Genomic DNA, 12076 nt, shown 5'->3' with positions numbered 1-12076 from the left:
CATTGTGGTTGGACTGTGATCTTCACTTACTACTCAAAAAGGGAACTGGTCAGTTTCTAATCAAGGCCTTAGACCTGAGTCAAGACACCATTAAACACACACACATACACAGAGCTACCCTACACAACTTTTTTAATATAACCTTTAAACTTCAAGTCTGCAAATTATAGTACCAAAGTGGAAAATGTGATGATGAGAATAGGAATTGAGATGTGGAAAAATTCTAATATATGAAGATAGAGACAGATTTTCTGGTACATTAGATGTTGTTGTTGTTTAGTAGCTAAGCTGTCTTTGACTCTTTTGAGATCCTATGGATGATAGCCCACCAGGCTCCTCTGTCCATGGCATTTATCAAGCAAGAATACTGGAGTGGGTTGCCATTTCCTTCTCCAGGGGATCTTCCCCACCCAGGGATTGAAACTCACATCTCCTCCATTGGCAGATGGATTCTTTATCACTGAGCCACCACAGAAGCCCACATTAAATACAGAATGTGAAATAAAGCAAGATGTCAGTGATGAACTCAATAATCTGCCCCCCAAAAAAGCTGCCATCAAAATGAGAGATGTATGTGTATGTGCTTGTAGGGAGCAGGAGGAAATATATGTTTGATGGCTCAGATTAAGTTATCCTTGAAATACAGATTTTGAGATATCTATCAAGTGTAAAATGTCAACCGTCCACTGTACAAGTTAAAGCAAAGGTCTGGTATTAGGGTGAGATACCTGTGCGGAAATTGTTAATTATTGGCATATAGATGATATTTAATCTCACAGACTAAGTGGGATCACAAAAGGCAAGGGTATAAAGAAGAAAATCAACAATTAAGACCTAGGAGTGTCCACTGGGGTGGAGGAGGGTTGAAGTGTTCATGTTAATGGAGCAGGAAGAGGCAGAGGACTTGATAGAGACTGAAGAGCACTGAGAGCAAAAGCACAAATGTGAGAGATTAGAAACCAGACAGGACAAAACACATCAAGGAGGAAGGATATACATTAGCTGAAATAAAAACTGATAACCGGTTGCTGGGATTAGCAAAATGAAGATCACTGTCAAACTTTGTAAGAACAATGACATTAACTGGTGAAGTGTATGAATCTTGATTTGGAAAGAGATCATAAAAGAGAAGAAGAACTGGAGAAAGGCTATAAATAATCCTTTTGCTTTTGCTTTTGAAAAGAATAGCCAAAGGGGGGGAAAAATGAGGCATTGGCTAGTTGCTTATTTGTTGGTTGGTTTTAAGATGAGAGAAACACCAGCATGAAATTACACTGATGAAAATAATTAATGAGACAAAAAATTGATTCAAGGAAAGGGAAAATCCTTTATATGCATCTACACTGAAATGACAAAAAAATTAAGATGGATTAGTATTAGAGTTAAAATGAACTGTAAGCCAAAATACTTTTGAAATGAGGAGGAATGACCTAATATCAGTGGATTATGAAATTAACTACAATTTGAGGAAATGTCAAAGATATTGACAAATGGCAAATCAAGGATAATATATATACAGACTGCTTTGTCTGGCATTTGTAATTGACACATTTTACACAAGGAGATGGAATATCTAGTAATGCTTTTAACATGCAAAGGATTTAGATAGATGTGAAAGAATAAGTTCTCACTTCAGGTTACAACAAAACCACCAGAATGCTTAAAATCTCTGATGGTTTACATACTACAAAAAATTTACAGTAAAGGAAACTACATTTCAGAAAGTATAATGGGATGGCTTGAAAATCAGTGCTCAGATGGTTTTGGTGGGGAAGAGCAAAGCAGGACAGATAGAGGAATATGGTGAAGAAACAGAACAACACAGGCTTGTGTTGCACATAGTCCAGAGATAAAGAAGAATTACATTTACAATTTCTGGTGTATAATTGGAATTAATGAAAATACCTCACTCCAAGTATGCTGTATTAAGTGAAATGTTTTCTGAAGTAAAAAAAAAAAAAAATCTTTGAAGGTGGAAGTGGTGAGAGAGAGAGAGAAACAAAGAGAGAAGATGGGAGGGAGATACCCTGAGTTCTTGTTATAAGCCATTTAATTATCATGGCAAAGTTGAGAGGCAGATTTTATTATCTGTTTATAACAAAGAGAAATAAGAGATTGACATTATCCAAAAGGAGAAAGCTCTAAGTAGATTTTTATTTTAGATTATTTATTTGTTGGTTGGTTGATGAAAACTGAGTTTTAAATGATATAGGCGAATGAGATATAGTAAAAGAAATTTAGTAAGACCATCGTTCATTTTCTTTAGTGATGACATTTAAGAACTATGGGAAAATTAACTGAAGTAAAAAAAAATTGGGATGAAATGATACACATATGCTTTTGGTCTCTATGCTTTAGTTTTTAATTAGTTTTATCAATTGGTATTAGGAATATGGCTTCTTTTCCCTGTATTTCCTTTGCTACAGAAATTTATGCTCTGGCCAAAAGTCCGTTCTCACTAATATTCACTAAATATGTAGGCAAAATGAATTAAATAGCCACATATAACACCTAGCCACTGAAAAACTCTCAGTCTGAGCAAAACAGCACCTCTAAACCTTCTGGTGTTCATAATTATTTCAACTAGGTTACATAGTTTTCATGCTGCTGCTGCTGCTAAGTTGCTTCAGTCGTGTCCGACTCTGTGCTACCCCATAGACAGCAGCCCAACAGGCTCCTCCATCCCTGGGATTCTCCAGGCAAGAACACTGGAGTGGGTTGCCATTTCCGTCTCCAATGCATGAAGGTGAAAAGTGAAAGTGAAGTTGCTCAGTCGTGTCCGATTCTGTGCGACCCCATGGACTGCAGCCTACCAGGCTCCTCCATCCATGGGATTTTCCAGGCAAGAGTACTGGAGTGGGTTGCCATTGCCTTCTCCACATAGTTTTCATAAATTTCCCTAAATAGGACTGTTTGGAAGAGTTGAAAAAGCATATAAAATAAGTCAATATTTATATTTACTCAAAGCAATCTATAGATTTAAGTAGTCCCTATCAAATCACCCATTACATTTTTTAACTGAACTAGAACAAACAATCCTAAAATTGTATGAAACAATAAAAGATGCAGAATTTCCAGAAAAAGGACAAAATGAACGAAAAGCAAAGCAGGAAGCATAACCCCTCCACACTGATTTCAAACAATACTACAAAGCTACAATAATCAAAATAGTGAGGTATTGGCACAGAAACAAACATGATCAATGTAGCAGAATAAGGAGCATAGAAATAAACCCATACACCTATGGTCAATTAATCTTCCATAAAGCCAATCACTTCAGCAAATGATGTTGGGAAAACTGGACAGTCACATGTAAGTCAATGAAGTTAGAACGCACTCTCACAACACACACACACACACAAATAAACTCAAAATGGCTTAAAGACAAATATAAGACATAACATCATAAAACTCCTAAAGAGAAAATAGGCAAAACAATCTCTGACATATATAATACCAATATATTTTCTTAGGTTAGCCTCCTGAGGCAAAATCAAACTTATAAGCTTTTGCATAGCAAAGGAAATAATAAACAAACAAATAAACAAACAAAATAGACAATATAAGGATTGAAACAAAACATTTGCAAACAACGTGAGCAACAAAAGCTTAATTTCAAAAATAACCAAACAGCTCACACAACTCAATAACAATAAACCAACTGAATAATGGGGCAGAATGAAATAGACATCTCTCCAAAAAAGACATACAGATGGCCAATAGGCACATGAAAAAATGCTCATTGTTGCTAATTATTAGAGAAATCCAAGTCAAAACTACAATGAGCCACTGCCTGACCCTGATCATAATGACAATCATTAAAAACTGTACAAATAACAAATGCTGGAGAGGGTGTGGAGAAAAGGGGCACTTTCTGGCATTGTTGGTGTAAATATAAACAGGTGCAGCCACTATGGAAAACAGTATGGAGGTTCCTCAAAAAACTAAAAATAGAGTTGCCATATGATCCAGCAATTCCACTCCTGGGCATATATCAGGACAAAACTATAATTCAAAAAGATATATGCATCCCTATGTTCATAGGAGCACTATTCACAATAGCCAAGACATGGAAACCACCTAAATGTCCATCAATAGATCAATGGATAAAGATGTGGTGCATATATACAATGGAATACTACTCAGCCATAAAAAGGAACAAAATAATGTCATTTCCAGCAACATGGATGGATCTAGATTACCATACTAAGTGAAGTCAGGAAGAGAAAGACAAACACCATATAATAGATTATAATTAGACTTCAGCTATATGTGGATTATAAAATATGACATAAATGACTCTATCTTCAAAACAGAAACAGGCTCTCAGATATAGAAAACAGACTTGTGGTTGCTAAGTAGGTGGAGGGAGGGATGGAATGGGAGTTTGGGTTCAGCAGATGCAAACTATTATATATAGAACAGATAACAAGGTATAGGTAGGGAGCTCGAGTCAATATTCTGTGATAAACCACAATGGAAAAATATTTTAAAATAATTATACATATATAAACAATTTATATAACATATAAATTATATATATATATAAAGTCAGACACAACAAAGTGACTGAACAATCATAAACTATATATACACTATATATAATTTATATATATATAAACTGAACCACTTTGCTGTACAGCAGAATGTAACTCAACACTGTAAATCAGTTATACTTCAATAGAAAAATAAATATAAAATTATTTTTACTCCATTTCCTGTTAATAAGATGTGACTCGAACAAATGTTGCAGTAGTGTCTATTTTTTCATTTTCTTTCTCATAGAATAAAGGGAATAGGACTATTTTAAGGCTAAGGCCTTTCTTGGTTCTATGATATGGAATATATGGTCTTATGTTATTTTAGAAAGAAGCCTAATAGAAAATTATTTTTCCTATGTACAATTATGACATGTTGAGTGTCATTGGTGACATACAATGAAATGAATGACATGCTGAATGAAACTCGATAGAATATATCAGTTTCTACAACAGTTATTATAAATATCATTTTATATTTACCATAACAGAGTCTTCCAGGCAATTTGAGAATTTCTTCCCACTCCAAATTTAATCACATGGTGAATTTTGAAAAGTAGTTCATTCAATCAGTAAGAAAATGAAGATTTAAAGAAAAATTTTTTTCATTATTATGGATAAAAGGGATAGAGAAAACCCAATCACTTATAAACAGTTTTATATGTTTAAAGGGAAAAACACAGAAACCACAACAGTAACAATAAGATTTCCATAAAGTTCTAAATCACGTGGCAGAGACAGATTCAAGTTATTTAATAATGCTTGTTGGTTTACAAATGTGCAGAGTGAGAGAGAGAGAGAGAGAGAGGGAGGGAGAGAGGGTACATTTAAATATATCAAGAAATAAAAAAAGAAAATAACTTTAAATCTCCAGATTTTAACTAGTTTGACGAATGCTGTCTTAATGCCTTACAGAATATCTTTACAATTTTTACATGTAACACCATCCTTAGTGCTTCTTGCTTCAAGCTCAGAGGATTTTTATACGATTCCTATTATACAGGAAAGTGTGTGCCTGCGTGCTTAGTCATGTCCTACTCTGAAACACTATGAACTGTAACCCTCCAGGCTCCTCTGTCTATTGGATTCTGCAGCAAGAATAGTGGAGTTGCCATTTCATCCTCTAGAGGATCTTCCCTACCCAGGGATGGATCCCATGTCTCCTGCTTTGGCAGACAGGTTCTTCACTGCTGGGCCACATCGGAAGACCATAAAGTGAAGTTAGTTGTTCACAATTGGGCATATTTTCTCGGTTCACTTTAGATGACTTATTTAATACATCACCAAGAGATGCACAATCTACTTCATTTAAAGTGGGTTTCCAACTTTCATCTGAGGAGTTGAATCATTACTTTTGCTCCTCAGAGGCAGTCATCTCTAAAACGGCGAACTGGTGAATGCTGTGTATCTGAGGCACCACGCTGAAACACATCAACAGAAACAAGACTTCCAACTCTGAAAACATTCCAGTTCACTGACGGACTCCATGAACTACCATCTGAGCGAGGTCAGAGCACCACTGTCATTTCTATGGCAAGTTCCACCACAACACTTACTCAGAAGTAATGAGCAGACGAGATGGTCAGAGCGCACTTGATTTGAAGCGCACGCTGAAGAAAATGAGAGGTTTCACGTAGCTGAGAGTAAATTAGGTATGTGTCAATCTATCTGTTGGCACAAATCATTCCATGGAGTGGATAATCTACTAACTACCTCAGAAAATGCGAGTTTTCAGAATAGCAGCATGGATTTAAGTACTATATGACCACAGGTATCACAGAGAGAAACTGAAAAGTAATCTTTCAGAGTACACTGTAATGCTTTTATGAGTAACTCCACAGGAAAGTGGAAAATCTGAATCCACATAAGTGTGCATACATCATAACAATTATGAAGGGGACCTTTCACTTCGTTTTATATTTCCCTCAGACTTATCGACATAATCATATCTTCTCCAAAGTAACAAATATAAGCACTTTGTACTGCATACATTTCAAAAAGGTTTATTGGCTTAAGAGCTTTTTTCATCTCTACTATAATTGTCACAGTTTTAAAAGATTTAAATTAGCAGTGATCACATTGGATTTCGTATCTTGCAGAGTGACTTAATCCATACAGCCTCAGACTTGAATTCATAAAACTCGGCTTTTTTATTACCTCCGTTATTTGTAAGCACTGTGAACTTGGGCAAGGAAAGGAAACTCTCAGTCTTAGGTTTTTCATCTGTAAAATGTGGACACATATATGCATTGTAATAGCTTTGTTGTTTTGGATGAAAAACGTCAAACAAAGAAAATGTCTTTGTAAATAGTCAAATGGAGGATATAAGCATGTATAGAAATGTAGGATATGAGGCTATAACATCTGTTATCCAATTTGTTTCCAGATTGAAGTAATTTGGCTGTCTAGGCACTGTCTTTCACTACTCTATAACCATTCCCTTCTACCCAGTCAACAAAATCAAATTTTTTTTTAAAAAAACTATTCTTCAGTCAAAAAGAAGTAAACAGGGGGATTCTCTGGTGGTTCAGCAGTAAAGAATCTGCCTGTAATGCAGGAGACACACAGGAGTTCAGTCTCTGGTCTGGGAAAATCCCACATGCAGTAGAGCAACTGACCCATGCCCTGCAGCAACTGAGCCTGTGCACTGGGCTGGGGGCTGCAACTGTTGAGCTCATATGACACAACTACGAAGCCTGCACACCCTACAGCCCATGATCCACACCAGGAGAAGCCACTGCAATGAGAAGCCCGTGTAACACAACGAAGAGTACAAAGATCCAGCAGAGCCAAACATAAGTAAAATTATTTTAAAAATAGATAAATGCTCCTTGCCAAAACCTATAAACTCCCTAACAAACTTATAGAAGAAATATTTGTAGTATCAGCAGCAATGTCCTCATCATTAACTCCAATAATAAAGAAAGCAGTTTACAATTTTGGATGCCTCTGAAATCAATTTTAATTTGGCCAATAAAATTATTTAACTTGGTTAATCAAAAGATATGTATTTTTACAAGATTCTCCTTTTTTTTTGACTTTTAAAGTTACTTAATGGAAGAACAAGAGAAACAAAATAAAATAGGGTATTATGCTCTGCTTTACTTAAAACTAATTTATGAGAAAATATAATAGAGATCAGATCAGATCAGCCGCTCAGTTGTGTCCGACTCTTTGCAACCCCATGAATCGCAGCACACCAGGCCTCCCTGTCCAACACGAACTCCCGGAGTTCACTGAGACTCACGTCCATCGAGTCAGTGATGCCATCCAGTCACCTTATCCTCTGTCGTCCCCTTCTCCTCCTGCCCCAAATCCCTCCCAGCATCAGAGTCTTTTCCAATGAGTCAACTCTTCACATGACATGGCCAAAGTACTGGAGTTTCAGCTTTAGCATCTCCTCCCTAAATTTTTGCATGGATATTTGTTATTTCTTCCCTTTAAAGGAAAAGAACAAGTAAGGTATTAGTATAAATATAAAATTTCTCCTTTAATATATACGGATATAACCCGTAAGATCTCTGAGGACAGAGGCTATTAGCTTTTACTTGTTTATGACATCCTCAAAGGTGAAATATTTCCTGGCTTGCAGTAAAATTAATGAATGAAATAATGCTAGATACAATGAAGCAAACATGAAAAGCAAAGTGAGCCACTTAAGGTAGTTTGATTTTCTTATGATTTTGCATTATAAGACATAACAGTGATGACCTGGCAAGAACCACGAATTTGTCCTTATTCCATGTCCTCTTAGCTACACATTGTCTACCTCTTACTGTATTAAAATATTAGAGTCTTGTTTGGTGCATTTAAAAAACTAGAAGCAATCATAAACCTCATTCTTCAGCCTGATTCCCTACTGGTACATTTTATGGCAGCATAAATTTTTCTAACTATGGCCATCATGATAAAATTGTCTAGGTCAATTACAGCAATTATGTGCTCTTCAACATTTCCAAGCATTTCAGTTTCAGTGATCATCTGATCAATGTGTCTACACACTAAACTCTATGCATCCTGAGGGTAACACAACTTTACTCACAGTTTTATTCTCGGTGTCTTTAGAGAATGGGAGAGTATGAGAACATCAGTAAATAGCTTATATGTGACTCAATGATCGACTTTAACAATGAATAAATGAAGTTAACTTATTACAAAGTGCTACGAGAGCTTTCCAACAAATAGAAAAATAAAAAATGTGATCTCCCTTTCAACAGGAATAAAACGGTAGGTGCACTTGTTTTGAAATAAACTAAGGAACAAATATTGTCTAGCCCAGCAAACAACAGTTCCAGGAGTATTCAAGTGCTATATTCCTAAGGTAAAACATAAGCTACAAATCAGCATAGTTTGTTGAGGAAAGAGGCTAGTTACAAAATAGCAGCTGAAAGGCAGCTCTGTGTTGCTACACTTGCCCTGACAGAAGGTGTTGAAGTATTTACTTGGGTCTGCTGTTTCAAGCAGCCTGTCCTTGGCAGAAAGTGTGCTTAAAAAAGAGAAGTGTAAGTTAAATATCTTTAAATGTGTCTGCCACTATTATTACCAGTCTTAGTAATAATATTTCTCTTGTTCTTGGCAGATGAGTTTTTTTTTTTTTTTTCTCTCTCTCTTTTACATTAAAGGACAATAACATTTACCTGTGATTGCAACTGAATGCTTAAGGTTGATTTTTTTTTTCTTTAACTGAAAACAATGAATTTTTTCTACAGTGCATCAATATCTACTACTCTGAAACTATCTTCACTGAATGCACAAGAAAGTCACGGTGAGCTCTGAATGATGGCCACCTGCAAAGAAATGATAAGACTGAGCCTTTCTCTCTTTTCTTGGCAGGACCCCTTTGCTGTGTTCTGACTTATGCCAGGTAATTGGAGTCAGTCAACTAGACAACCAGCTAATTTCCATTTTCTCTCTCTTCTGTATATATCAATAATAGCCTCACATTCTTCACAAGGAAATGTAACAATGTGTCTGTCATTTAAATAATTCACCAACTGATGTACAAAAACATTACAAGAGAAAGCTGGAATTAATTTCAGAGTGATACAGGTTCATATATCCATCCTAATTTATATTTTCCTAAGATAATTTTGGAGTTAGTTAATTATTTTGAATGGAGAGGTGGCAAACAATTTGTTGCCATCATGGAGCTTAATTTGAGTGGGTGTTAGTCACTCAGTCATGTCTGACTCTTTGCAATCCCATGGACTGTAGCCCGGCAGGCTCCTCTGTCCATGGAATCTCCAGGCAAGAATACTAGAGTAGGTTGCCATTCCCTTCTCCAGGAGATTTTCCCAACCCAGGGACTGAACCCAGGTCTGCTGCACTGCAAGCAGATTCTTTACCATCTGAGCTACCAGGGGTCTTCAAATTTGAGTGGGTAGAGATGAACAAAAAATAAGCTGTCAAAAAGTAAATAAGATCATTTCTAGTTGGGTCACAATCTGTAAAATAAATTATTGTGACATGATAATTTTAACTAAGGAATGGGGAGTTGCTACCTAAAATGAAGGATTAAACTTAGTCAGCATTTGGCACAATAGAACAGAAGGGAAGCTAGGAGAGCTGATGTAGACCGCAAGGAAGGGAGAATTAAAGGGAATCGTGATGAAGAGCTGGGCAAGAGCTAGACCGAATTGAAACTTGCCGGTGGATGTTACACTTCAAAAGCATACAAGTGGGGTAAGGCTATGATCCAAACTACGATTTGTGATTGCTGTGTGTGGAAATAATTTTAGGTGAACAAGACCGAAAGTAGGAGACAAGAGGCTACTGTGTTAAAACAGCCCCGAGATTGACAGGGACGAAAGTTAGAGAAATAGGAGTCGAAATGGAGAAGAACGTTGAGAAGCATTGCAAGGTGGTAGCAACAGGGTAAACTGGGTGATGAGGGCAGCAGGAACCAAAGTGTTTAGTATTGAACTATTGGGTATGTAGCAGTGCTATTTATTGAGAAGAAAATAATTGTGGAAGGATAAATTTAAGAGTTGAAAATAGTGTTTATTATGATTATTTACCCTAAGATATCTATTTTTTATTTAAATATACCAGCAGAATGAGGGCAGTGCCAAAGATAAAATTTTTAAAAAGTATCGGTGTACTTTCTACCATAAAACTGGTTGAGATCACCCTGGGAGAAGGGTTGGATTGAGAAAAAGAAACAAGGATTAAAAACTTGACATTTAAAATTTTTCTTTCAAAACAATTTTAAACTTACGAAATATAGCAAATGAGGTATAATTTATAAGGTATAATTCCTTCTTCCGTGCTCTTACTCACTTTATTCTGCCTTTATTATTTCCTTTTTACCTTAAGAACTTATTTTGACATTTTTACAAAGGCGGGTATACTGGCAAAAAATTATCTGAATATTTCTTCCTGAGAAACATTACGAGAAGAAATATTATTTATTATTCATTTGTTAGGATAATTTCACTGGGAACAGAATTTTATAGGTTAGTAGTTTTTTCTCCCAACACTATTTCACTTTACTCTCTTCTTGCTTGCATGGTTTCTGAGAAGCTGGATATAATTTTATCTTTTTTCCTCTACAGATAAGGTGCTTTATTTTCCTCTGGCTTCTTTCAGAATATCTTTTCTTTGATTTTTATATTTTATATTATATTTTATCTTTGATTTTTCTGTAGTTTTAAAATGATATACCTAGGTGTGGAGTTCTTTTTTGGGAGAGGGGTTATATTCTGAGTTTGCTGGATATGTTGTTTGGTGTCTGACATGAATTTGGGTAAGTTCTCAGTCATTGTTGTTTCAAATATTTCTTCTGTTCCTTTTTTATTTCCTCTCTCTTCTTTTTCTTCTGCTACTCCCATTACACGTCTGTTATATCTTTTGTAGTTGTCCCACAGTCCTTGAATATTGTTTTGCTTTTTTCAGCCTGTTTCTTTCCATTTCGTTTTTCCAGGTTTCTATCAATTATATTCACTGCCTCAAAGATCCTTTCCTCAACCACGTCCAGTCCACTAATAAGCACATTCAAGACATTCTTCATTTCTGTTGCAACAGTTTGGAAATCTAGCATTTCTTTTTAGTTCTTAGAACTTCCAACCTGTCTGCTTACATTGCCTGTCTGTTCTTGAATGCTGTCACCTCATCCTTTAGCATCCTCAGCATTTAGAGATCAAGTATTTAATCACAGCTTTAGTATTTTAATCATAGCTGCTTTATATTCTTGGTATAATCAATACTCAATATTTCCAACATCCCTACAGTTTCCGGTCTGATGTTTATTCTTTCTATTCAAATTGTGTTTTTGCTTTTTGGTAGGCATTTTATTTATTTATTTATTTTTTGACAGGACTACATAATGTATTGAGTAAAGGAACTGCTATAAACTTAACAGCAGCAGCAGGAGCTGTAAACAGGTCTTGGTGGTGTAGTAGTGAGGTATAGGGGAAAGGGAAGTGTTCTATCATCTTTAATTAGGTCTCACTCTTAGTAAGCTTGTGCCTCTGGACTGAATTTCATGAGAATTTCTCTCTCTCTCTCTCTCTTTTTTTTTTTTTTTTCTCTTTCCTTTA

General features: G+C 35.8%; 1 pseudogene; it reads right to left on the bottom strand.

Moving 5' to 3' along the window:
• The window catches only part of LOC789551 (large ribosomal subunit protein uL24-like), a 50338-nt pseudogene extending 38791 nt beyond the window's left edge, over window positions 1–11547 (bottom strand).
• Between the last annotated feature and the right edge of the window lie 529 nt (window positions 11548–12076).

This window comes from Bos taurus, chromosome 16 (assembly GCF_002263795.3).
Source record: "Bos taurus isolate L1 Dominette 01449 registration number 42190680 breed Hereford chromosome 16, ARS-UCD2.0, whole genome shotgun sequence".
Classification (NCBI taxonomy): Eukaryota; Metazoa; Chordata; class Mammalia; order Artiodactyla; family Bovidae; genus Bos; species Bos taurus.
Note: the sequence above shows the minus strand (reverse complement) of the source record. Positions and strands in the feature narration are given on the sequence as shown.